Source organism: Podarcis liolepis (assembly GCF_965112155.1).
Source record: "Podarcis liolepis genome assembly, chromosome: 6".
In the NCBI taxonomy this organism is placed as follows: Eukaryota; Metazoa; Chordata; class Lepidosauria; order Squamata; family Lacertidae; genus Podarcis; species Podarcis liolepis.
In genome coordinates, this window is record NC_139559.1 from 15823787 (window position 1) to 15851353 (window position 27567).

Here is a 27567-nt window from a genome sequence, read left to right on the forward strand (position 1 = left end):
GCACTTACCCCTGGTTGGTTCCGTTTCCCCCCGGTCCGTCGCCGCCAGTGAGCAGGGTATCAGACAGACGAGACTTCTGCGTTCCCCCTGGAAAAATTTACCAGTGCGCGCTGGGAAGCAGTTTAGAGATCCTCTCTCTTGTACCCTGCTCAGTAGAGCGAAGGGGCTGCGTTCCAGCAGACCACTTATCCGAGTCACGGCACCATAAAATGTAGCACCCTGCTTGTGGTTAACGCTTAGCTGGAATGAAATATTCAACGCAGCAATAGAGAATTTAAAATAATTATTTATTTGTCAGACAAATAAATGAGAGGCACAGTGGTATATGGTTACCAAGCTCTGGCCTGGCCTCCTGCCATTATGGCCAGCACTTATATTCCCTTAATCCAGCCCCCTTTGCTCCTCCTTGGGCTGCCTCTGTCCAATCAGCCTGGTTGGATTTCCTATTGGCTGATTGCTATAACCAATCACAAAAAGATACACCCATATCCTTCTGTCCTTATAAGGAACACAAACAGCTATATATTGTTACATCTATAAATGACAAATAAGTAGTAATATATCTTACATGTGTCTCAACAAGGAATCTTAATTACCAGCTCACCTCTTGCCCTCCCTGCCCTATTGCCTTCTAAAACAAATGGTTAATCTTAAATTTTTATCTTAAACATATGTCAAGGATCTTGAGTTTCACATCAACATTGAAAGATATCCTTCATTTGAAGGTTTCTAAACAAATGTCTGACAGCTAATATATCAGGACAGCATTTGATGGCGTCTTCTTGTCTGGCAAGAGGCTGGACTGGTGGCTGACTTAATTTCAAGATAAATACAACTCTTCTAGCATTTGTTAAATCCTTTGCATAATTACATTTAGGCCAACATATTTAATACACAACACAGATAGCCTCTTAAAAGGAATAAGGCCTTTTTAAAGTAGAGAGAGAAAGAAAGAAAAGGACTCAGTTTAAAACAGTTTCAGAAGAAGCCTCCTCCCCTTCAGCAAGCTGCTTTTCCCATTATCTGTTTAAGGAAGAAACAGCTTTAAAAAGACTTCCCAGCTAGATGCTTTAAAAAGACTTCCCAGCTAGATGCTTTAAAAAGACTTCCCAAAAAGCCTCTCTTTCTCTGTCAGCTAGATGTTTTTTCTCCCATTTACCTCTGGCCTTAGAAAATACAGCTCAAGGTTTAAGAGAGGCCCATGGTATCATTTTACTATTTGCCCATTCCTAATTATGTTTATCTCTGCTTTTTTATCTTCTGTAACATGTAGGGTCAATGTCCTGCTTTTAGTCTGTAATTTCAGCTTTTACGACTTTGAGAATTGCTTTCTGCTATCAATCAAAAAGGGGCCCCTTGTCTTAGGAGAATGGCCAAGGTTTTCTCTGCCTGGCATTGAAACATTTGAAAATCTTTTAGGCTCTCTCTAATATACAAGTCCTGATCAAACATTAATAAAATGCAGGCTTATGCCTGATGCCTCAGCTCATTAGCTACACAGTGTGAGCCATGGAAAGGTAAACAGCCGCCGCCGCCTCGTCTTCCCTCACGTGGGGAAAAGAAAGTTTTTGCTTGAGCGGCGCCGGCCTGACTTAGCGTGGCCAGCGGTTTTTCCCTTCACCCACCCATGCACACACGCTCTCTAGGACTGACAGGAATGGCACACTTGCCTCAGCCCCCCACCCCCGCCTTACGAGAGAAATAATAACTGTCAACACACAAAATGCAAAGGAAGCAGTGTGGGTGTATGAGGGAACACCCCCCCCCCAAAAAAAATCACATTTGGGGTTGGTCCCAATAAGGGTTTTTGCCAAAAATGCGGGTCATAATCATGGCAACATATAGTCTGGCCTCCCACAAGGTCTGAGGGACAGTGGACCAGGCCCCTGCTGAAAAGTTTGCTCACCCCTGTTACAGAACAAGCACTGAATGGAAACAAAGAAATATGTCCACGTCACAACCTTTGCAGGCACAAACAGTACTGAAAGTGTATTATTGCCCCTATATCACCAAGAGCACAAATTATCTTGCATGCATGGGGGGAAATGGGCATCTGTAAGGGTCCTACTGAAGTTTAAGTGCTTCTTCGCTGTGAAGTGCAAGGCTAGCATTCTCCTGGGAAGAGGGATTTACTGTTCAACAACGCTGAGAATTATAGCCCTGTGAGGGGGAATTGGAGTCTCCTAACAACTCTCAGCATCCTTAACATACTACAGTACCTGTGATTTTTTTTGGGGGGGGGGGAGCTGTGACTGTTTAAAGTGGAATGATACTGCTTTAAATGTATAGTGCAGATGCGGGCCTCTGTCAAGGCTTAATGGAGCATTTGTTCTGATTTGTTTATGGGACAGTTACATGGCAATGAGCATTCATCTTTATTTGCTTGTGGGAGATTCCATGTCTGAATTATGTGTTCATCAAAGACTTTTCAATTCATTTCCTCATCACTTTCCAAACTTCAAACATGTGCATTTTATTTATTTTTTAAAGCAGATTTCTTGCACCGGGACAACAGTGCATTTTAATCCACTTCAGTTGGACAGACCTATAGTTCTAGGATTGGCAGTCTGGAGTTCCTGGAGTCAATCAGGATTTCTCATCCCAAACCACCTTACAGGATTGTTGTGGTGACAAAACAGGGAAAACCCACACAGGGTGCCTTCCGCTTCTCAGAGAAAGTATGGAATACAGATTAACCAAGCAGTGACTTTGCTGTTCCCAGGCAGGATCCTAATAATGAGATCGACCAATGCATCACTGAATAATGTTCAGTACAGAGGGCATGAGATTTAAATTTAGGACAGTTTTCCTTGGAACCGCTAACATCTGTCACGTACTGCATGGATGCAGTAATTGCTAAAGCTGCTACCCAGAGGATGATGTCCCATTTGCAATCTGTAGTCTCAGAGATGCTTACAGCAACAGACAACAACATTCCCACGGAATCACGCACACACAGCTGACTTGCCCAGACCATCCCTCCCTGTACCAGGAGCTATGAATTGCCTCCATCTATTCTGGTTCATGAAGCTCAGCTAGCAACACAGGGTGTTACTATCAATTCCTTGAATACAAGACTAGCTATTGTAGGACAGTCCTATACCTTTGCTTGCCCCCCACCCTCGCCTTGGATTATCAGATTTTGTATCCAAAGCCCTTCTCTTCTCCTTCCGTGCCTTAAAAAGGTAAAGGTAAAGGACCCCTGACAGTTAAGTCCAGTCGCAGATGACTCTGGGGTGGCAGCGCTCATCTCGTTTTACAGGCCGAGAGACCTGGCATTTGTCCGCAGACAGTTTTTCCAGGTCATGTGGCCAGCATGATAAAGCCGCTTCTGGCCGAAACCAGAGCAGCGCACGGAAACACCATTTACCTTTCTGCCTCAGCAGTACCTATTTATCTACTTGCACTGGCATGCTTTCAAACTGCTAGGTTGGCAGGAGCTGGGACAGAGCAATGGGAGCTCACCCCGTCGCGGGGATTCGAACCGCCGACCTTCTGATTGGCAAGCCCAAGAGGCTCAGTGGTTTAGACCACAGTGCCACCCTTTCCCCTGTATAAAGGATTACCAGATACTATACATTCCCTGTCACTTTGATGGATATTACTTTTCTTAGACTAAGGTATGTTGGAGGCTGAGCATCGCCTAAAAGGTAAAGGACGCCTGACAGTTAAGTCCAGTCACAGACGACTCTGGGGTTGTGGTGCACATCTCGCTTTACTGGCCAAGGGAGCTGACGATTGTCCGCAGACAGTTTTTCCAGGTCATGTGGCCAGCATGACTAACCCGTTTCTGGCAAAACCAGACCAGCACATGGAAACGCCGTTTACCCTCCCGCCGGAGCGATACCTATTTATCTACTTTCACTTTTTGGGGGCGTGCTTTTGAACTGCTAGGTTGGCAGGAGCTGGGACTGAGCAACGGGAGCTCACCCTGTCGTGGGGATTCAAACCGTCAACCTTCTGATTGGCAAGTGCAAGAGGTTCAGTGCTTTAGAACACAGTGCCTCCCTTTCCCCTAAAATTAATGGTTCACATGCTGAGCTGTGATGTTGCTGCCCTGTGCAGAACTTTGGCTTCCATATGCAGCCAGAAACAATAGTGACAGGATGCATAGAAGCACCTCAGCTCATTGCCATCACAGCTTGGAGTCAGCAGGCCTTGGCTCAGAAACCTGGCTTCTATGCGCCTCAAGCAGACTGTGAATCCCAGCTTCTCTAGAGCAGGCAGAAGGAAGACCAGAGTCTTTGAAGATCTCCGGGCGACTGGCAGTTGATTGGCAGGGCTTTTCTGACTCTCCATTGCTTAACAATAGCAAGGGCAAAAAATGACTTTTGCCACTTGACTTCGGCTACTGAAAGAAGAAAGCAACCAAGGAGTGGACATTTGTGTGAAAGGACTGTGAATGTGAAAACAAGATCCTGGGTGCAGTCTGTGCTGAGAGTAGGGGAGGGGGAGAGGAGAGAAATTCAGTTCAGTAAATATATATTAGGGTGAAGCACGCATAAAAAATGGCAAAGGCAGGTATGTTAGGCAAAATTGCCTAGAAAAAAATGTGCATGTTGTTGTTGTTGTTCATTGAGTTTATATACTGCCCTATACCCGGAGGTCTCACAGGGCGGTTCACAGAAAAGATCATAGATCACAACTAATAATAATAATAATAATAATAATAATAATAATAATAATAATTTATTATTTATACCCCGCCCATCTGGCTGAGTTTCCCCAGCCACTCTGGGCAGCTCCCAACCAAGTGTTAAAAACAGTACAGCGTTAAATATTAAAAACTTCCCTGAACAGGGCTGCCTTCAGGTGTCTTTTAAAGATAGGATAGCTGCTTATTTCCTTCACATCTGAAGGGAGGGTGTTCCACAGGGTGGGCACCACTACCGAGAAGGCCCTCTGTCTGGTTTTCTGTAACCTCACTTCTCGCAATGAGGGAACCGCCAGAAGGCCCTTGGTGCTGGAATTCAGCGTCCGGGCTGAACAATGGGGGTGGAGACGCTCCTTCAGGTATACTGGACCGAGGCCGTTTAAGGCTATATAATGAGAATAAAAACAACAACCCAATAACACACACAGACACACACACACACCAAAAAAGAGCCACATGTTTAAAGGGTGTAGGATATTACAAGAAATTCACACTAAAATTCTAATGAATTTTCACGTGGACTTTAAGGAAATTCACAAACTGAAGTGGAAATGTTGGGAACTGAACCTGAGAGTGGGAAAATGAGAAGCAGAGAGGGCCTGAACTTGGCAGACTTGCCAATCCCTCACTCAGAGGCACCCTTGCCCTTCTAACACCTTTTGCACCCACCTGGCTCTGGCTGGCAGTTACCTTGGGGTTCTGGCAATAGAGGCTGTTGTGGCGCAGCAGAACCAGAGAGCCACCCTTTTAGTGCCATCATCACTGCAGCTTATCTGCATAGGGCTCTGATGAGAGTCAGTGTGGTGTAATGGTTCAGAGCGGTGGACTCGTAATCTGGTGAACCAGGTTTGATTCCCCGCTCTTCCACATGCAGCTGCAGGGTGACCATGGGCTTGTCACACTTCTCTGAAGTCTCTCAGCCCCACTCACCTCAGAGTGTTTGTTGTGAGGGAGGAAGGGAAAGGAGAATGTTAGCTGCTTTGAGACTCCTTCGGGTAGTGATAAAGCGGGATATCAAATCCAAACTCCTCTGGGTAGAACAGTGACAATGGGACTGTGAGGAAGCTCTAGTGGGGCCAAGCCGGAGCTCCCACAGGTGCAACTGTAAAGCCCTGACCCCATCACTGCCTGCCCCAGTCTAGCATGCTATCCAAGTATGCTGTAGTGATGCCAGCTTCAAGAGGGCAGCGCCACAATTCTGCCCCACTGCCCCACTGGTTACTGCTGGGTTCTAATGGAAAAAACCAACAGAGTAGATGCAAGGAGCCTGAAGGGTTTTGCTCTAGAGTGTCTAGTCTCTTTCAGGGTTTTTTAGACAATGGGATCATCAATTAAATACAAATCCCTATTAGGAAAACGTGGAGCTGCGGCAGACCAGAATGTTTTTGTATCTGTACTTGTTTCAGTTTTAAAAAGAACATTTCAGCTGCTTAGCCAAAAAGTTTGAGAGATTTAGAGATTAAGACTTTGGTCTAGGCACGTTCTTATTTTAGAAACAACCTTTGATTTTGTACACTTGGCAACCTTTAGACACCATGTAACGCTCTTCGGTTTTTTAAATATGCTACAGCCCAGTTAACGTCTCTTAGAGGAATGAAACTAATAAAAGAAATCTCTCCCTTCAGATCAAAACATATGTAGCTGCTGAGTTCAGGTCCTTGTAAAAAGTATCTGTTTTTCCTGATCATTAACAAATAAAAATTACACATTTGTAAAACTGCCTGAATTAGCCCAGGATTGCATATTAAGGCCTAGTGCCGGACATTTAAGAATCACAAACCACCGAACAGTATTAATAAAGAAGAGTTCTTCATTTTCCAGTTGTCAACCCCACCCCCCACCCCCTGGACATATAGCATAAAACAGTTTTGAATAATAACCATTGTGTAGTTGCTATGTTGACAATCAATAAATTTGTGTATGTTTATTCAAAACCTGCCAAGGAGTCCAGTTCATTTTGTTGTCTTTTTAAGTAATTTGTTAAAAGTTCCCATTCTTCTTTGAAGTCACAGTTGTCCTTATCTCGCAGTTTATATGTTAATTTTGCCAGCTCTGCATAGTTCATCAATTTCTCTTGCCACAGTTCTTTTGTCGGGGTTTCCTCGTTCTTCCATCCTTGTGCTATCAAGACTCTTGCCGCTGTTGTTGCATACATAAATAAATTCTTTATTTTCCTTGGCAGGTACAGTGGTACCTCTGGATATGAACGGGATCCGTTCCGGAGCCCCGTTCGCATCCTGAAGTAAACGTAAGACACGACTGTACATCTGTGCGTGCACGGATCGCGTTTCGCCGTTTCTGCGCATGCGCACGACGTCATTTTGAGCGTCTGCGCATGCACAAGCAGTGAAACCCGGAGGTAACATACTCCGTTACTTCCGGGTCGCTGCGGAGCGCAACCCGAAAATACTTAACTTGAAGCTACTTCAACCCGAGGTATGACTATATTGTCCTACAATCCCTAACAGAAATGCTTCTGGTTTGTTAACAAATGTCATTTTAAACTTTAGTCCAATCCTCTTTTAAAGCCATCGGTTGGTGGCCCATCACTGCCTTCTGGGGAAACGAGTGTCATAGTTTAACAACGTGCTGCATGAATAAGTATTTCCTGAAGTACTTATTAATAAGTACTGTCCTGAATTTTCTAACATTCAGCTTCGCTGAATATCTAGTGTTAAGAGTCCTGGTGTTTTCTGTATTCACCTCCTCCATGCCATGTATGGCTTTTATAGATGTCTACCACATCACCTATTACTTGCCTTTTCTCTAAACTGAAAAGTCCCCAATGCTGCAACCTTTCCTCATGGGAGATTTGCTCGATCCCCTTGATCCACAGCACAGAGGTAGAATATTTGCTTTGCTAGAAGGTCCCTGATTCAATCCCTGCCAAGCCCAGTTACGAACAGAGGAAGCTGCCTTATCCCAAGTCAGGTCAGTTGTCTACATTGTCCTATCCTACACCAGTTAGCAGTGTTCTATCTTCCACTTGAATCGCTTTTTTTTTCAAATGAGCAGGCACATGCAAAATCATATTTAAATGGACCTTTAAATGCAAAGTTCAGAAGGTATTCGAAACATGAACCAAAATCTGCAATGGAAAATTGAATGCAGAAACTCGAGAGAAAAATTGTCACATTTGTAGTATTTGTAAAAACTTATTTCAGCTCAGGATTATGCCGTATTTAGTACGACGAAATATGGTCATGTTTTCCTGCTGCTTGCTGTGTTTTAATTGTCATTTAATAGTTTTTATATGATTGATATTTTACCTGCATCTTTTATTTTCGAGTTTCCACGAGTTGCTGCATCAGATACCAAGCATAGCATGGGAGGATGAAAAAGTAAAATGGAATACACATTACACACCTCTGGGCATTGATGGAGACGAGGACTGACAATTTTCCCACATAAGGTTGAGCTGAAGCTTGAGCATCAGTAGAAATTATGACTGGAGGGACCACGGCCAATCAGATGGAGCCAAACTTCTCCCACAGATTTTTGAAACTTGGGGAACAGGTAAAGGCAAAACAAAACATGATGCTCTGAGCTAGTTCACACTGCAAGATTACTCCTAGGTCTTGCATAAGGCCTGGAGGACAGGAACTAATTTTAGTTCTCTGCCTTATTACAAATCACACACACTTTAACAAATAATCACATTGGAAAGCAGGCATCTTTCAGCAAGCAAATCCCCCTCCAAAAAAACAAAATACCTTCCTCAGCAGATGTTTGGGATTCCCACCCTTCCCTAAGCTTTGAAGGCATGTGGATTAGATCTTCCCCTTCGTGCTCTTCTGCTACAGTGCAGAAAAACCCCAAGTAAATCTGCTCAGCTAAGAAACTCATATTTCAAAATTCTGCATTCACTTCGTGAATGTGCTCTCTCTGGGCTACCCCCCCCCCAAAAAATCACCCACTTCAGGATGCTGTCCTTGCAGGGATGTAGCTGTAGGAAAGGTTAAAAGGTAAAGGTAAAGGGACCCCTGACCATTAGGTCCAGTCGTGGCCGACTCTGGGGTTGCGGCGCTCATCTTGCTTTATTGGCCGAGGGAGCTGGCACACAGCTTCCGGGTCATGTGGCCAGCATGACTAAGCCGCTTCTGGCGAACCAGAGCAGCGCACGGAAAAGCCGTTTACCTTCCCGCCGGAGCGGTACATATTTATCTATGTGCACTTTGATGTGCTTTCGAACTGCTAGGTTGGCAGGAACAGGGACCGAGCAACAGGAGCTCACCCCGTCACGGGGATTTGAACCGCCGACCTTCTGATCGGCAAGTCCTAGGCTCTGTGGTTTAACCCACAGCGCCACCCACGTCCCTGCATAGGAAAGGTTACATTCCACTAAACAGTCAGTATTAGGGCTGCCATATTTTGAAGAGGAAAAAAGAAGACACTATGATGAATACCCATATTATATGTAGGCTATAGAAGTTGTGATATATTACGGGGTGGGAGGAGCAGGAAAAGAGAACAGGAAAGCAAGTCTTCAACCACCAGTTATGTTTATATCTCATCCAGAAAATATAGCTAGAGACATTTTGGCAAATTTAAAAAAATCCACCTGGACAGAAATTTTACCCTTGAAAAAGAGGACATGTCCTGGAAAAAGAGGATACATGGCAACATTACTGGAGTGATTAACCTCACACACACACACACACAAAGATAGCAACTCTGAGTTCCTGAGCACAGGCTCAAGTTTGAATGCTTAGTATCCTGGCTTTAAGCCTACCAAGACAATAGGATTGTTGTAAACTGAATCAGCTGTTTTTTTAATTTTTCTTTCTTTCTTTCTTTGCAGATCTGAGCAAATTTCTGAAGGATGAAGGTATCAATAACTATTAGCCCCAAATGGTTATGTTCTCCCTCCACAGCAAAATGCCTCAGAATGCCCATTGCACTCAGGACTTCAAATAAGAAACTGGCTGGCCATTGTGATGAGTGATTTTGCTGAACTACATGGGCCTTTTGCCTGATTCAGCAGGGCTTCCCCCCACCCACCCCCACACCTTGGGGAAGTGGCTTCTAATTCCTCTAGACTGGCATCACTTGCCCTCGATTTCAGTTGCCCTCATTTGCCCTTGAAAGATAAGGACAATCTGACAAGCTCAGTTTACATGGTCAGGTCATGGTGATGCTATCCCGCTCATTACATAATTCAGATTGGGTCGTATCACTCATGTAACTAGTTCAGGACGGAAGAAGAAGCAACACAGGTGGGGGTAGGATGGCGCAGGAGAAGATGACCCCCAAGAAGGATCATCTAGTCCAACCCCTTGCAGTGCAGGAATATACAGTTGTCCCTTACTGGCATCGAACCTGCAACCTTGGCGTTACCAGCACCATGTTCTACCCAACTGAGATATCATGCAATGGTGCTGAACGTAACTTTTTAAAAGCTGGGCATTCTCATGATCTTCTGGGAGATAACTGTCCACCCACCTGCAATTGCAAACGTTGACATGCATGTTGAAATTAGTAGATATTCAGCATAGCCCTAGTTTTCTGTCACTTGAAACACAGTATTTGCAAGCCAACAAGTCAGGAAAGCGACATGGTGAAATTCACAAGCTGACAGAATATAGACCTGACTCTTCAAATCTCACTTCACTGACAAGCAGCCCCATGTCTTGCTGTTACCAAATCTCTTGGCATCTGGAGATTTGCGAGAGGACACTTCAAAGCACCTCCGAGTAATCGCTTTGTGCTTTTCGCCTTGGAAATGTCAATATTTTGAGGCAGGTTTAAGCAACAATCTGCTTTGCAGGTGAAGCGGGTTACTCAACTGAGTGCTGGCTGTGGCAACCTTGCATAATTATCCATTTTTTTAAAAAAAACACAATAATCTCAGCCTTCCTGTCGTGACTTTAGTCACACCTGTTTGTTTGTAATCAATTAAGAGACCTTAATCATCCCAGTTTCTACTACTCCATCCCACAGGTTTGGGCCTGTTTCTTATATTGCAAAAGGTTTTCACTCCGCCTCTCTTTCTTCCCCCCCAGAAATATATGTATGTATAGGTATATGAACTGCATATATATATTAGCACTGCAATTATAAATTGCCAAAGTCTGGCACATTCCAGGTATTGGCATTTCAGGACAAGTACAAATTAAAGCAAATCCTGCGATTTTTAATCAGTTCATTCATTCCTGGTTTAATTGCTACCTGTAGACTCTCCATGATATCCCGTGTTGAGCCATCTTGGTCGAGTTACGGGTTATTTGTTATACCCTCCCCTCCCTTCAAGGAGTTGAGGATGACACTTTAACCTCAGAATAACCTTATGAGATAAGCAAGACTGAGCGAGAGTGGTCAGCCTAAGGCAGCCCTGCCCAATTGGGTGGATGGGGGCTGAGGGCAGTTGTTGTGCAAAACATCTGGAGGGCACCAGCTTGGGGAAGGCTGGCCTAAGGGCTCCTAATGACGGATGCTTCACACATGATCTTTTTGGCTGCTGATCATTAGGATGCCTCCCCAGGTGTTTTTAATAGGTCGGTGGCAGCATGAACTTGAGTTCATGGGTATATCCTATATATCACAGGTACATTTGAGTTATAGCAGGTATGGAGGACTTGTGGTCCTCTGGACTTCACAGGAGTCAATCTCTCATTAGCTCCAGCCAGCAAGGCCCATGATCTGGAATGATGAGAGTCCAGCACCACCTGAACTATAGTGTTCCCTTTGGATGGGGGAAGCCTAGGTTTAAAGAATTGCTTAGACAGTTCTTGTTGTTTAGCCGTTTAGTGGTGTCCAACACTTCATGACCCCATGGACCAGAGCACGCCAGGCACTCCTGTCTTCCACTGCCTCCCGCAATTTGGTCAAACTCATGTCTGTAGCTTCGAGAACACTGTCCAACCATCTCCTCCTCTGTCGTCCCCTTCTCCTTGTGCCCTCCATCTTTCCCAAAATCAGGGTCTTTTCCAAGGAGTCTTCTCTTCTCATGAGGTGGCCAAAGTATCGGGGCCTCAACTTCACGATCTGTCCTTCCAGTGAGCACTCAGGGCTAATTTCCTTAAGAATGGATGCGTTTGATCTTCTTGCAGTCCATGGGACTCTCAAGAGTCTCCTCCAGCAACATAATTCAAAAGCATCAATTCTTCGGCGATCAGCCTTCTTTATGGTCCAGCTCTCACTTCCATACATCACTACATTAGACAGTTCACGCAGCAGCAAATCTGGGTTTGCCATACATTGGGATTTGGTTAAATGCCAGGATAGGCTTTTAGTATTTATAATCCAGGACTTTAAATAAAATTGCACCCTGAATTATAATGCCTCAAGCTTTAAAACCTGGGGTTCCAGATTTATCCCATTCTTCTTGTTAAAGCTGGTCCTTCATCCTTGCTATAGATAAGAGCTGTCTCCCTTCCAAAACCTGGCACCCTCTGTTTCTGGATTATCATACTCATCAGCCCCAGCTGCCAGGGTTCAAGGTCAGGGATGAAGAGAGCAGCAGCAGCACCTGGAAGGCACTGGGTTGAGGCAAACTTTTCCACATGAAAGCTTCTTCCATCCCCATCCAGACCCACACCTGCCCTTTTTTTCTCTTTGCTCCAGAGATTGCACAGGAAGAGTTAATAAGAAGGGGTGGGGCAGACACCAGAGAGCCACCCTTGCTCCACTTTTTTTCTAACCACTCCCAACCCTTTCCCTTTTTCTCTTGCTCATACCTCCGCAACCAAGTTGGAGCCTGCAAAACCTACTTACTGCAAACCCGGTGAGTCCAGACCCAGCCCAATTGAGGAGGAAGAAACTAAACTGTAAGCTGCTTCCCGGGCAACTTGCAAGGAAGGAGGGAAGAGAAGGGGCATCCCTGGGCAGCATGTGGTCTCCACAGTCCTGCCCTGTATTTGCATAACTCCACCCACTTCTTGGTCACATAGAAACGGGACCAAGAGAACTTTAAAATAAAATAAAAAAGATATAGCTTTAGGCAAAATCCCCATTATTTTGATCAGCAGAATGTATGTGTGGAAGGAGCGTTGTACTCTGCAAAGGACCCTGGCCATGAGATGTGTAGAGAACTTGCTTCTGAGGGCCGCATGCCAGTGGTGGGTGAGGCCAGAGGCCAAAGTGGGTGGGGCAAGAAATGTAAATTTTGCCTTTGTACAACAGGCTGGTTCCTACAGCCACACACCCCTCTCTGTTCCCCATCCCGCCATGCAAGATGAATTACAGTGGTGCCTCGCAAGACGAAAAGAATCCGTTCTGTGATTCTCTTCGTCTAGAGGTTTTTTCGTCTTGCGAAGCAAGCCCATTGACAGATTAGCGGATTAGTGCTATTAGCGCTATTAGAGGCTTTTAGCGGCTTTTAGCGGCTTATCTGCTGATCGGATCAGCTGATAAGCGGCTTAGCGGCTTAGAAAAGGGGGGGAAAGGGGGGGAACCCGCAGGAACTCGCAAGGATTTTCGTCTTGTGAAGCAAGCCCATAGGAAATTCGTTTTGCGAAGCACCTCCAAAACGGAAAACTCTTTCGTCTAGCGAGTTTTCCGTCTTGCGAGGCATTCGTCTTGCAGGGCACCACTCTATTGAGGTCAAAGGACACAATCTAGCCAGAGGGGAAAGCCCAGGGTGCAAACCAGGGTCAATGAAGCAAAGGGCCTGGGGAGAATTCTGAGGGCCAGGCAGAACCGCCTGGAGGGCCACATTTGGCCCCTGAGACTGAGGTTCTCCACCCCTGTTATTATTGTAGTGTTTCAGAACCATCTCCAGAACTGAGGGTTCCCTGGGAAATGTGGCCTCTGGCGAGCCCTTTCCCCATCAGTGGACCCTGGTGGATTTACCTGTCATGACCTGAGCAGCACCAGGTGACTGAGTGAAGTCACCATTTGAAATCCCCAGAATGCCTCCCTCCAACAAAGCATCGTTTAAAGCCATTCAGGGAAATTAAAAGGGTGGCCTGACAGAGCTTCTCCAGCCAGAAGAATATAGTCTAGGACAGACATCTGCAGTGGACCCTAACATCTGTCCGAGGATACCAGGGGGTGCCCACGGGGGGGGCATGGCAATCCGCCCAGGGGTTCACCACAGCGATCTGGCCAGGGGGGCACCACAGCAAGCTGCCCACGGAGTTCGCCTGGCAGACGCAAGCTCACACTGCCATTTCGGGCAGCACAGGGCCCCGAGCCACCGCATCACTCCCAGGAGAGTAAGTGCCCCACCCCCGCGGTGTGCCATTTTGTCACCTCCTCAGGGATGACACCCAGGGCAGCCCACACCCCTTCCTACACTCCTGGGGGTGTCACCATTGCTGCATTGTTATAAGCGGAGATTTGGTTACCTACGATACCTACCTCTCTTCTTCTTTTTGTGGAGATGTGATGTTCTAATCTAGAACAAGGGGTCATTCTTTAAGGCGACACAGACTTTCCCGCAAGCCTCCCTAGAAGTTATCTTATCTTGCTGTGCTGAACAATAATACAGTCCCTTTGTCTGTGTTTTGCTGGGTCCTGTCTTCTCGGGCTCATGAGTCATCTTTATAAACCGTTGAGTTACTTGGTGTACAAGGAACATTGTAAAAGAACAAAATTAGTGTTTGGAAAAGATGAAACCGAAGTGGAAGCTGGATTTCATGCAAGGAGTTTTATAAGTGTACATGCCACAACAGCATCACAAGCAAACTGGCCTCTTAGAACTCTGAGACTGGCGGTGGTGTCCAAGAACAAGGCAGACAAAGAAGAAGGATGGTTTGATTTTTGACAGGAACATTTTCCTTTAAAAAAGCCCTGTTCATTCTTGAGGAGCCCTAGTCTACATGCATCTCAAGGCAATTTACAAATATACCATTAAAACAACTAGGAGTCTGCTTTAAAAGATACACAGGCTCAGATGTGGATCTGTAGCCTCTCCTTCCTAACTGAGGAAACCACTACAACAGAAGTGTCTCCCTTTCACAAGAGCGAAGCCTCAGTCCTCTGCACATTATTTATATTTATATTGGACTACTATTCCCATCATTCCTGACCACTGGTCTGGCTAGCTAGGGATGGTGGAAGTTGTAATCCAAAAAGAAGATGCAGACCCAAGTTTGGGAAAACCTGATCTAGTTGGACAATTCTACCTTGATCCTGCAGAACAATCTGAAAAGGAGCAGAGAGGAGAGAGACTGAGTTAACCACTTTGGCCTTTTTGGCTTGGTTTTTTTTCTGTTTGTGCTGTTTGTTCAATAAGGCCATTCATATTTTTCTATTGTTGATTAAATTATATGAACTTTCATTGATTCCTTGATGGACTAATGAAATCTGCCTAAGTTTGCATGTTATGAGGTACCTGTAACATTGACTGAGGCAGCTGAGCAGACATAAAGGTGGTAAGTTGATTTCACAGGTGAAATGGTCCCAAGATGTTAATGGCTTTATATATTCATATAGTCAACACCTTGAAATTGGCCTTCTAACAAATCAGCAACTAGGTGTTATATGCTGACAGGGTCCTGCTCCTCTCAGCAATTGTGATGCAGCATTCTGCGCAAGCTGCAGCTTCTGCATTGGGTGGAAGGGAAGCCCCACCTAGAATGCCTTGCAGTAATCCAATCTGCAGTAATACAATAAAATCCATTTTATTGCATTTGTGAAGATTGTTGTGCACCGTCTTGATGTTTAATATGACTGTGTGGCATGTGCTTATTTTTAAATGAATGAATAAAATGCCTGACATTTTATTCCTCAGTGCAAATTTCCCCTAGTGCATTGCAAGTTAAACTAGAATGCATTATACAGGGATAAATGGGAAGCCTGACATTGCAATGCAATTTTGGCCACAGAGGCACAAGCAAAGACTTGTCCGCCCCACAAAGGCTAAAGTAGAGTTCTTTGCAACCTATGTATTGGTGCAGAGCCCTGCAGTCAAACCAAGGAGCAGCAAAATACACTCCATGTTTGGCTTTTGTTTCACAAATATTGGTTTTGCCTCCTAATTGGTAGGCAGACGCATAATAACAGGCTTTATTATATTTTTTCGTTTGGATTAAGATTCCGACAGCCACAATTTGTGTAAACATTATTCATTCTCTCTCTCTCCCTTTCTCTCTTGCTCTCTCTCTCTCGCTCTCATATAATTCCTTTAATCAGCAGACACTATATTTTGCAATAGCTTCAGCCACAAATCACAAAGCAAATAAGCCGGCAATTGGATTTTAAGCTACATGGTTATTATGCAGTTTGTGGACTGCAGGGCTCATAAGATGGTGTGTGTGTTTATGAGGAAAGAGATCATCCTGGTACCTGGCTTGCCAATGCCACCTGGTTCACAAAGAGGGGTGAATTGGGGGCGGGGGGGAGGCGGCTGAAGAGCTGATATTTAACCACTCGTGAAGAAAAGAGCTGAGCGGAGCACTTAAGAGCAACCTCTCTCCAAATCTGCATCCGCAATAATGAGCGAGAGCGGGTGACATTTAATTGGATATCAATGGAATCTCAGAGGATAAGTGGGATTAACAAGTAAATCTCGGTGAATTTTGATCCTTTTCACAGGACTAGATTGATTGGCAAGCGGCAATGAGAAGGGAAGCAGTTTCCTCGGGGATATGTTTGCAAGAACCTTAGGAGTGCTGTTTCTATGTGCTTGGAGGATTGTGTAGATATTTATTAGGATCAGGTGCACATAAAGGAAGAAGTCAACGCTTGCTGGCATTCACAGAAGGAGAGGCCAATGGTGAATGCCGCTGGGGAGCAACGCAGTTCTATTCTTTGAAAAGTCTCTATTGAGTCCATCCAGTGTAATGTTGCTACAATGACTGGCAGATACTCTCCAAAGGTTTCAGGCAGAGAATCTTACTCAACCCTACCTGGAGATGCCAGGGATCAAATATGGGGTCATCTGTGTGAAAAATGGTGGCCCAGTCTATAGCATATCCCTATTCCGGGTGGCACTGTGGTCTAAACCACAGAGCCTAGGACTTGCCGATCAGAAGGTCGGCGGTTCGAATCCCCACGACAGGGTGAGCTCCCCTTGTTCAATCCCAGCTCCTGCCAGCCTAGCAGTTCGAAGGCACGTCAAAGTGCAAGTAGATAAATAGGTACCGCTCTGGCGGGAAGGTAAACAGCGTTTCCGTGCACTGCTCTGATTCACCAGAAGTGGCTTAGTCATGCTGGCCACATGACCCGGAAGCTGTACGCCAGCTCCCTCGGCCAATAAAGTGAGATGAGTGCCGCAACCCCAGAGTCGGTCACGACTGGACCTAATGGTCAGGGGTCCCTTTACCTTTACCTTAACCCCACCCCAGATAGAAAGCTGATGCCAGAGAACACAATGATTACATTTGCACATGACAACAAAGACTGTATTTCCAGAAGACAAAAACACACTATCTGTTGACTCCTGCTGTGCTCCTCCCCTAGTGTAAGAGGGAGAAGCAAACCAGAAGCCAGAAGCTTGGCTTCCCACTACATGCAAACCCAGGATTGTGGTTTGTTACTCCCTCATAAGTCAGGGCTGCTAGCCAGTCTTAAACTGTGGAAAACAGTTGCCTTACAGATCTTGACTTCTTAGGGAGCAGCAATTCACAGCCCTGGGTTCCAGTGGAAAAGGAAGCCAAGGTTAATGACATCTTCCTGGGTTTTTTCCCTCCTGCTTGCACCAGGGGAGGAGGGATGCCAGAGCAATTGGGCCAAGGGCACTAGCACGGCTGCTCATGCACAATAACCATGATGTAAGAATGTAACCAATATTTTTCACCTCCAAATGATTTCCAGCACTTTAATAGAACAGCAATATTGGTCTCTCTCTCTCACACACACACACTTCCCCGTCATTCTATATTTCTCAACTCTCTGTGCCCAGTTGCCTATTGATCTGAGTCATTCTGAATTTTGTAAGTCTGGGCCCGTTGGCTGTCCTGCTTACAGCCAGTTCTGTGTGCTCCCCCCATCAGAAGAAGACATCTCAGCTAACATTAGTATCAAGTCTTTTCAGACTCATCAAACAACCCCTTAAGAAAAGGAAAGAGAGGAGTGGGGCAGTTTTTGGGGGACTGTGTTGCAGGAAAAATAGGAGAAACAATAAATTTCCTTCCTAGCTGTTTTGATTCAAAATGATGCATCGAGATTTCACCAGAAGCATCATTTGGCTGTGTGTGTGTGTGTGTGTGTGTGTGCAGTGCTCAAGGGTTCCTTCCTTCCTTGGCATCCTTTAATTGCAGGAACCTCCACAAACATGGCTTGAACAAACAAACAAAAAAAGGAAAGAGAAAGTTGCAAGAACCGTCTCGCATGATCTTGATGTACAAGATGTCAGAACCATTATAAACCCTTTTATTTCAGAGCATTCTCTTTTGTGCTCGGAGGCATGCTTGCTATTCATAGATCTACAGCTCAGCTGTTCCAGTTTTTAGTTCTGCATAAATGCCCAATCATTATGTCCAGAGGGTTTTGCCTGTAGCTTTGTATTCACAGCCTTGAGGCAAATGTCTTGATTGCTTAGAGATCTCCAAGCGAATGGCCAAATAACATCGGATTTTCCACAGCAACGAAGCTATTATGGGGCAGCATTTCTCTGGAACAGCACCCTTCAGAATCCAATCATTATAACTAAGGATTTAAAGAAGGCTCTGGGGAACTAACAAAATCTCTTTGAAGCCTAAATAGGCCATGTAGAAAAGGTAAGGATCAGATTGTTATTGGGGGGTGGGGCGGTTAGATCTATGAACCAGACCCCCTTCACGTTCTCCAACATTTGGTGGGAAAAGAGAATATTTTTGAATCATTGCAAAAGACTATTTGGATAAGGCCAAATGTAGAGCCTTCTGCTTCTCCATCAGTTGTTAACCAGATGCCTCTTGCTAGCAAGACAGGATGAAACTAGCCATATATATTTTTTCCAGCACCATACTGCTCCCAACTAAAGAAGCTATATTTATAGCTATTAAGGATTTCCCGTTTTTGTGTGAATATGTGTGTACATAAGTTTCAAGCATTTCACCAACAAGCAACATTGAAATTCCCATTGCACTAAAGGGCACAAGCGAATACAGGCTTGTAACACGCCAGGACAGGGAACCGAACTCAACATGCCAACTGCCTCTCCTGGGTGTTTTCTATCTCTAAAGGTAAAGGAAAAGGGACCCCTGACCGCTTGGAATGTGGCGCTCATCTCGCTTTATTGGCCGAGGGAGCCAGCGTACAGCTTCCGGGTCATGTGGCCAGCATGACTAAGCCACTTCTGGCGAACCAGAGCAGCGCACGGAAACGCCATTTACCTTCCCGCTGGAGCGGTATCTATTTATCTACTTGCACTTGGACGTGCTTTTGAACTGCTAGGTTGGCAAGAGCAGGGACCAAGCAATGGGAGCTCACCCCATGGCGGGGATTCGAACCGCCGACCTTCTGATTGGCACGTCCTAGGCTCTGTGGTTTAACCCACAGTGCCACCCGCGTCCCTTCTATCTCTAGGTCCAGCATAAAACATGGAATGGTTGTATCTGTCACTATCATTAGTCTGGAAACTCTTCGGTGGGGTAGAGACTCTGTGACGACAGCATACAATTCGTACATGAAAGAGGGCTTGAGGAAGTGCTTAACCAGGGTGTGTGGTTAGCTAGCCACAAAGACTGATATAAAAAAATGTAAAAGACCGCTTAAACTTTTATTATAGCCAAAACCCTTTTCAATGAACTTGCGCTCTTGTTAACTTTTTTTTAAAAAAAAAAAAAAGGCTGGAAAAATGAGTCACGACTTTAAAAGTCACAAGCGACGACTGACTTTGGCAATTTCAAGGACTCCACAAGGGCATTGAAGCCTTTGTCTGCTTTGGAGACCCAACAAAGGGCTGTACTGAAGATCTAAGAGTCACCAGTCTGAGTCAGAAGCCTTCATGCCTATCTGGCATCCGGCACTGCCAACATCATAGCTTAGAAAAGCACACACACAAAAATCCAGGGATGAGCCTACAGGCTGCAGTCCAAAGAATGCCTTTTATAGCTGATAGGGATGAGGAGAAGTCCCACATGATACATCTGTTACTGAGTTACAGACGGATGGAGCTTTCCTTTATTGAGTCAGTCTATTGGTCTGTCTGGTCCAATATGATCTGACCAGGAGCAGCTCTTCAGGGTCTCAGGAAGAGGCCATTCTTATTTATTTATCAGTAATATTTATATGCTGCCCAATAGCAAAAGTTCTCTTGGTGTCAGCTTGAAAACAAGGCCACTAGAATGCCTATATTATGCAAATTTTACTGAAAAAACACGTAAAGGTAATAGGCTATATAGTAACAATTGTAAAGTTATTTACTAGAAACTACTTCTCAAAATTAAATCCAGTTTCTCATAATGTCAAAATCAACATCGTGACATAACATATTAAAATTTTAAAATGTAGCTTATTCAGTTAACCACCAAGCCCAGTAGGTACAAAATGCAATTCCTATTTTGTCAGTCCCGTAGTACATTCATTTTAAATTTCTTCATCTTCTCTTGCATTTTTCTATCTGATGGAGAGTACCATGGAATAGTCTTCTAAGTGTCTAATGGTGATGATAAGTTGGTAGACATAAGAAACTGACACTGGTAGATGCTGGCACAGGCAGACAAGACAAGGATTCCTGGATATTCCCCTGTTTCGCCCCAAGGGGCTTCATCAGCTGTGCGTAGTTCTAAATCATATAAACATAGACGTTTAGTAATATATTGGCTGCACAAATTTCAAAGAAACATACAAGGATATAACAAATGTACATACCATTACTGTATATAACAGCTACATGGAACTTATTCGTGATAGATTTTCAGTCGTGGTATGGGACACGAGTGGCACTGTGGGTTAAACCACAGAGTCTAGGACTTGCCAATCAGAAGGTCAGCGGTTCGAATCCCCATGATGGGGTGAGCTCCCGTTGCTTGGTCCCTGCTCCTGCCAACCTAGCAGTTCAAAAGCATGTCAAAGTGCAAGTAGATAAATAGGTACTGCTCCAGCAGGAAGGTAAATGGCATTTCTGTATGCTACTCTGGTTTGCCAGGCCACATGACCCAGAAGCTGTACGCCAGCTCCCTCGGCCAATAAAGTGAGATGAGCATTGCAACCTCAGAGTCGGTCACGACTGGACCTAATGGTCAGGGGTCCCTTTACCTTTACCTATGGTCATCCAGAGGTTGCTACAACTCCCTTCATCCCTGACCATTAGCCATGGACTGTTTGGTGCAAATGGGAGTTTGAGTCCACTGATATCTGAACGGCCACAGGTTTCCCCTCCCTTGACTTACAACAATGATTTTTTTAAAAAAATAAATAAATCTAAATTTGAATGTAAACCATAAACACAAAGAAATTGGTGCTGCATAAAAAGTCTAGCAGTGAAGAATAAATGGATAAAAACAAGTGCTCAAGTAACACCAGAAATATTTTGAACAATTTTTTTTTTTAGCATAAATAGTGCTGCAAAGTGCAAGGCAAGCCCCATAAAGAGTGCATGGCGGTCATCCAGTCTTGAGGGGGACTGAGGAGGGATTTGCAAAAGTTCTATGATAAAGTACATAGGGAGAGATTTTTCTCACTGTCTCACAATACCAGAATGTGGAGTCAGCCAATGAATCTAAATGTTGGAGGTGAATGTTCTGAACAGCCAAAAAAAGAAGTAGTTCTCCACAAAGTGCCTAGTGAAAGTCACTGCCACAAGATACAGCGATGACCACCAACATGGCTTCAAAAGAGGATTGGACACGTTTATGGTTAGGAAGGTTACAGTGACTACTAGCCACAAAATGGGTGCTGAGGCTGAAATGGTGTTTGGGCTTCTAAAGGATCACTGCAGAGGTTTTCAACCTTTTTGGGTCCACTGGTCCCTTGACCAACTACATTCTTTCTGCCGCACCCTGTGGGGCTCAGGAGCCCAGTTATGTCACCCTTTGCCTGCTGAGGTGGCAGCATCTCACCCCTTTTTCAAACGCCCTCCCTTGTGGAGTGTTCCCTCAGCCTCCTCTCCTCTGCTCTCTCCTTGGGAGTCCACTGGGCAGCCACAGCTGCTGCCCTTGGTCTCTGAGCTGCCCCCAGTCTCTCAGCTGCCCACAGCCCCAAAGAGAGGTGCCTCCTCACACTGCCCCACTAGGGCCTGGGAAGCACCCCCTGGCCAGTCCCAGACAGGGCCATCTTACCCATTGGTGCTAGGGGTGAGGGGCACCCGGGCGCTGGGCTCTCAGGGGCGCCAGGCACCCGAGAGTTGAGTCTGGGGAAGAGCCCGTCCATTGGTTGGAGCACCACGGCAGGCTCTTCTGCTGCTGTTCGGGGGAAACTGAGCCAGCAAGATGCTGAGGCGACCAGCCAGCTCTGCCCTCCTGCATGCTTGGGACTGGGCGACCTGGGAGGGGGGCGTTGGGTGGATTTTTGCACTCCGGCGCAGCATATGCTTAAGACAGCTCTAGTCCCAGAGACACCATTCACTTGGGGAGCTTGTAGCCTGGGCTGCTGCAACGAACAGCTGTGCAAGCCTTTGGGAGGCAGAGATGCAAGAGGGCATCAGAGAAGGGAGAGAAGGGAGAGAAGGAAAGAGGGACAGAGGCCAGTGTTGCCTTTGGCACCCCGACCATCATTCAAGAAATCCCAGGGTGTCACAGCACACTAGTTGAAAACCACGAACTTAAAGAGATGGTAATACTAATTCAAGCACAATAAATCTATTAATGCTACCAGCCATGATGGCTACATGGCTATCACAGTTGCTGAGAATCAGAAGTGCAGAGAGCACTGTTGCACTCAGGGCTTCCCAAAGGCACCTACCTGACCACTGTGAGAACAGGATGCTGGACTAGATAGATCTTTGGCCTGATCCAGCAAGCTCCTCTTGTGTTCTTATGTTAACACACCGTGGGTTATGTGGCAAAAATGGCACAGGGCAGCCAATTTAACTGCTTCTGAATCAGAGCCAGGCTCATCCACTAATTATTACCCTTTAGTGGAACAGACAGATTGTAGTGTTCCATTTGCTGGAAAAGGCTGCGCTAGTTGCAGATCCCATGAAATATTAAATAAAAGTTGTGACTCGCCTTTGCTCCAAAGCTCGTATCTCACCTCATTATTCGACACATGTAAGTTAAAAGAGAAAGTCAAGCGAAGACAAATACTTCAGCTAAAGCACACTGATCCATTTCATTTTAATTGAAGACTTCATAAATGGCTTCCAATGCTACTGCAGGAAACTTCCATTTGTATTTTATGCCTTTCGCCAGAGGGTTGGAAGACCCTCCAGAGTGGATTTTAGGGGTGCGCGGGGAAAAAGAAAGGAACAGGAAGTTGTGTTTCATGGATAGAATTCTGCATGTGCAGATTTGGATACAACCCAGTGACATAAAAGTCTTCATAATAAAAAAATTCCTTCCAGTAGCACCTTAAAGACCAACTAAGTTAGTTCTTGGTATGAGCTTTCGTGTGCATGCACACTTCTTCAGATACTTCAAACTGTGTATCTGAAGAAGTGTGCATGCACACGAAAGCTCATACCAAGAACTAACTTAGTTAGTCTTTAAGGTGCTACTGGAAGGATTTTTTTTATTTTGACTATGGCAGACCAACACGGCTACCTATCTGTAACTGGAATAAAAGTCTTCAACATTCTAAGAGGTAAACCACCACACTGGGAGAATCATTTCTCTTGAAAGGCAGTTTAAAAATCCATTAAATAAATACAAATACACGTTCAGAACAAGCTGTCTCAGTTCAGACTAAAAGTGGGGAATTATTCCTCCATGTTAAAACAAAGACCCTACCTTAGGCTCAAGTCTTCTTCCCTAATGACTTAATTTCTAAAAGTTGAGATGTTTCTGTTTCATTTTATTTTTATTAAGACAGATGCATTAAAGCATGTAATGGCATATCCACAGTTGAAAATCACAAGGACCCATCTGATTATTTTGAAGTGTAACCTGCCTCTTAGAACTGTCCCATTGGGACTGTAACATGTGCATATTCTGAACTTGTAAATCTTTTTCAGTTCTTGAACTGAAAAGCAGTGCTCATAACACCGTAAAGCGAAGCAGGGAATATTTGCCCTCTATCTATTTTGGGCTTTACTTTGGATTTGGTCAACTTTACATTACTCCATCTCTCTTATTTATTCACCTGTCTGATGTTTACTCTAAGAATTATTTTTGTTGGTTCATTCTAATCCAGGAGTGCCTAGCCATTTAAATATAGGAGCAGAGTCTTGTTTCAATAGCCTTGGTATGGACAGGTGTCCTGATGTCATCAGTAAAGCATATCACATGACTCTTTGCAAAGGTCACTGGAGCTGCCACAGTCCACACTGAGAAATCTGTCTTTGGCTGCGTATACATGAAGCTACTGGTAGCACCGAAAAGTGATTTTTCCTCAATCTAGAATCGTTCATGCTTCTCCTCAACATGCTTCTTTCAATCCAGATTGACTATAGCTACTATCCATCCACAAGAGTGGTTGTGGTTACCTGAGATGCATCTGAAAACTCTCCTCTTGATTATGTTCTCCATGCCTTTTCTTCTCTGCACACACCCCAGGTGAATGAAGAAGGAAGTGGTAGTTGCAATCTTGGTATACACCCAGCCACAACGCCACTGTGGATTTGGTTTTGGTTTTTTTTCAAATATTAAATTCAGCAAATCCTTACCCTCTAACATTTATCCTTACTCAAGATATTAACCTATTATAGGTATCAATTTCCAATTATCAATCCCTATTTACATTTTCTTAAACATCTTTTTACCAGTACCACTTATTTTCAATCAAATGTCATTTTAACATTCCTTAATTTTACAGTGCTTCTGCAGGTAGTCTTTAAATTTATTCCAGTCTTCCTCCACCGACTCGTCTCCCTGGTCACGAATTCTGCCAGTCATCTCTGCCAATTCCATGTAGTCCATAACTTTCATCTGCCATTCTTCCAGTGTGGGTAGCTCCTGTGTCTTCCAGTATTTCGCGATGAGTAGTCTTGCTGCTGCTGTTGCATACATAAAGAAAGTTCTATCCTTCTTTAACACCAATTGGCCGACTATGCCCAGGAGAAAGGCCTCTGGTTTCTTCAGGAAGGTATATTTAAATACCTTTTTCAATTCATTATATATCATTTCCCAGAAAGCCTTAATCCTTGGGCACATCCACCAAAGGTGAAAGAATGTACCCAACGCCACTGTGGATTTGGTCTGCTTTATTAGTTTTTCCATGATGCCTTCCCAGTGGCGCCACATTATTGTTGTTGCAGGTGGCGGGTGAGGGGGGAGCAGCTGAGCAGAATGGGGGGGGGGTTGACGACAAGAATAATTGTGGTATGAAAAGTTACAGAACTTCCGCAAGAATGTACAGGACATGCACTGAGTGGAAATGAAACAGCATGGCCACCAAACGTTTTGCTGACGCAAACAGTATATTGACAGGAGGGTCCCATATGACTGCCCCTAATTGCAACATGAGCTCAAAACATTGTGGGTTGCCAGACCTCCTACAAGGTCTCAGCCAAAGTTTCCAGGTTTGCCTGATGTCAAGGACCAGTAGAGCTTCAAAGAGTATGTGGTGGAGGCAGGGGACCAGGAGAGGGACCCAGGCAAGGGAACCATTGATTTATGGGTGTGCAAGTGATGCGGGTGGCGCTGTGGGTTAAACCTTAGGACTTGCTGATCAGAAGGTCGGCGGTTCAAATCCCCGTGATGGGGTGAGCTCCCATTGTTCAGTCCCTGCTCCTGCCAACGTAGCAGTTTGAAAGCACGTCAAAGTGCAAGTAGATAAATAGGTAACGCTCCGGTGGGAAGGTAAATGGCGTTTCCATGTGCTGCTCTGGTTCGCCAGAAGCGGCTTGGTCATGCTGGCCACATGACCCGGAAGCTGTACGCCGGCTCCCTTGGCCAATAAAGTGAGATGAGCGCCACAACCCCAGAGTCGGTCACGACTGGACCTAATGGTCAGGGGTCCCTTTACCTTTACCTAAGGCAGGAGCCAGGGGAGGAGGGAGAGCCAGGGTAGTCTGAGGCAGAGGAAGATGCACAGGACATAGTGGAGGAAGAAGAATGGTTTAGGCAAGGAGCAGGCCAGTAGATTCCCCACCTTCCCCTGCCCCACCTCCTAGAACCAGGAGGGGCTTGGAAAGGGAAGAGAAGTGACAACTTCCGTGGGGGATAAGTCTCCGGTTGCAAGCATGCAACCCATCAGAGGAGGGTACATAAGCTGGAAGAAGGGCAGGCCCCCACTGCTGCTGCAACTGCTCCGTAGGGCTCAGACCGTGGACGCTGCTGTGTTTCTTTTGCAAATAAAGAGTTAACTATCAGATATGTGCTTCTTCCTTATCTGGGACAGGTCGTGATGCCTGGCCCACTCCAGGTGGCAGGTGGAGGGCTTCCATCTCTCGTGGGTGAGAGTGCCTTTAATTTTAAACATATACAGTGGTACCTCGGGTTAAGTACTTAATTTGTTCATTTAGCTAATGGGGCCTCCTGCTGCTGCCGCGCTGCCAGAGCACGATTCCTGTTCTCATCCTGAAGCAAAGTTCTTAACCCGAGGTACTATTTCTGGGTTAGCGGAGTCTGTAACTTTAAGCGTATATAACCTGAAGCGTATGTAATCTGAGGTACCACTGTATATATTAAGAAGACTGTGCATGTAGCTTGCAAGGTTCAGTCCAGCCGCAGCTGGCTACAGACACTCTGAGGGGAGCTGGCCTCCTCCACTCACCTCTCCCAATTAACTTCCATTTCCAGGGCTCTCTCCATTGCATCACCTGGGACTCAGGTTTGGGCCCTGAAATCACAGGGATGCTCCAGACCAGGCAACCCTAATCATGAATGTGTGTATAAAAATGGCATCTGGAGGTACCCTTAGTGTGTTAAAGAAAGAAAGAAAGAAAGAAAGAAAGAAAGAAAGAAAGAAAGAAAGAAAGAAAGAAAGAAAGTCAAATAGGTAAGTTATACGATAGGCTTCACTTGGCTTGACCAATTAGTCTCCCTCTTTCAAATTGGTTGTTTGTGCCTTTGAAGCTGGATCCCATGTGCTCAGATTGTGCAAGGCTCTGGCCACAAACATGTCATTATTATTTTTTTCATTCCCCCACTGACGTCCAGCCTCTATAGCTGAGAATCCTGGAAAATTTTGTTGTTGTTTCTCTGTGCGTGTGGTTTTCTGTGTGTGTGTTGGTGTGCGTGTTTTTGCTCACCGACCACACCATGGCACATTCTTTTCATGACTTCTCTGATGAACACAAGGCCAGCCCAGAAATCTAAACCACATCACTCTAGACATGCTGTACCAATCTGCAAGACAGCTTGTCCATTTTGTTTACAAATAAATCAGAATGTTCTTCTGAGAAGCATGAAAAGAAAGCAAGGCCTTAAGAATGGGAACTCTTTCTGGTAAGAATCACAAGCCATATTTTTATAATTTGGATGTCTAGTACGATAGCAATAGAGGCACCACAGGGGGGAAAGGTGTAAGTGGTAAAAAACACAATTTTTTAATGTTGCCTTAGAGATGGTTCACAACCTTTATATAAGATTCATATAACTAAACATGTTTCACTTCATTTCATACCAGGTTTTCTTTGTAGATATTGTTTCACAGTAGTTCTTCAGCGTCCCTTTGCTGGCCACACCTCCCACTTATGAGGGAGCATCAACATACAGTAAGTAATTTCGCGAGTCCATATTTGGATGGCAGGAAAAGGTCAACATTTTGCCTGCTGTAGAAGACTGGTTGCAGAATGCCTGGCAGACTATGGAATGGTGAGCACCACTTTGTATAAAAAGACTTTGGGGAAATATGTTAGAAAGTATTGTGGGGGGTTGGAATTGTGTTGAGGGGTTTAATTGGGTTTATAGCCTGCCTTTCTTCCAAAGAACTCAAGGTGGCCTATATGATTTCCTTTCCTCCCCAAACTTTATCCTCACAACAATCCTGCAAAGTAGATTAGGCAGAGGGATGCTCTGATCCAAGATCACCCAATGAGGTTCATGGCTGAGTGGAGTCTC

General features: G+C 45.1%; 2 long non-coding RNA genes across 2 annotated transcripts in view; both read right to left on the reverse strand.

Moving 5' to 3' along the window:
- Positions 1 to 27567, reverse strand: part of LOC310709160 — a 63197-nt gene that overhangs the window by 34853 nt on the left and 777 nt on the right. The gene's annotated exons all lie outside the window — the stretch shown is intronic.
- On the reverse strand, positions 19221 to 22940 carry LOC310709157. Its single transcript, XR_014527368.1, has 2 exons — positions 22633 to 22940; positions 19221 to 20249 (listed from the first exon to the last, which is right to left on the reverse strand). It is a non-coding gene; the product is annotated as an uncharacterized lncRNA (long non-coding RNA).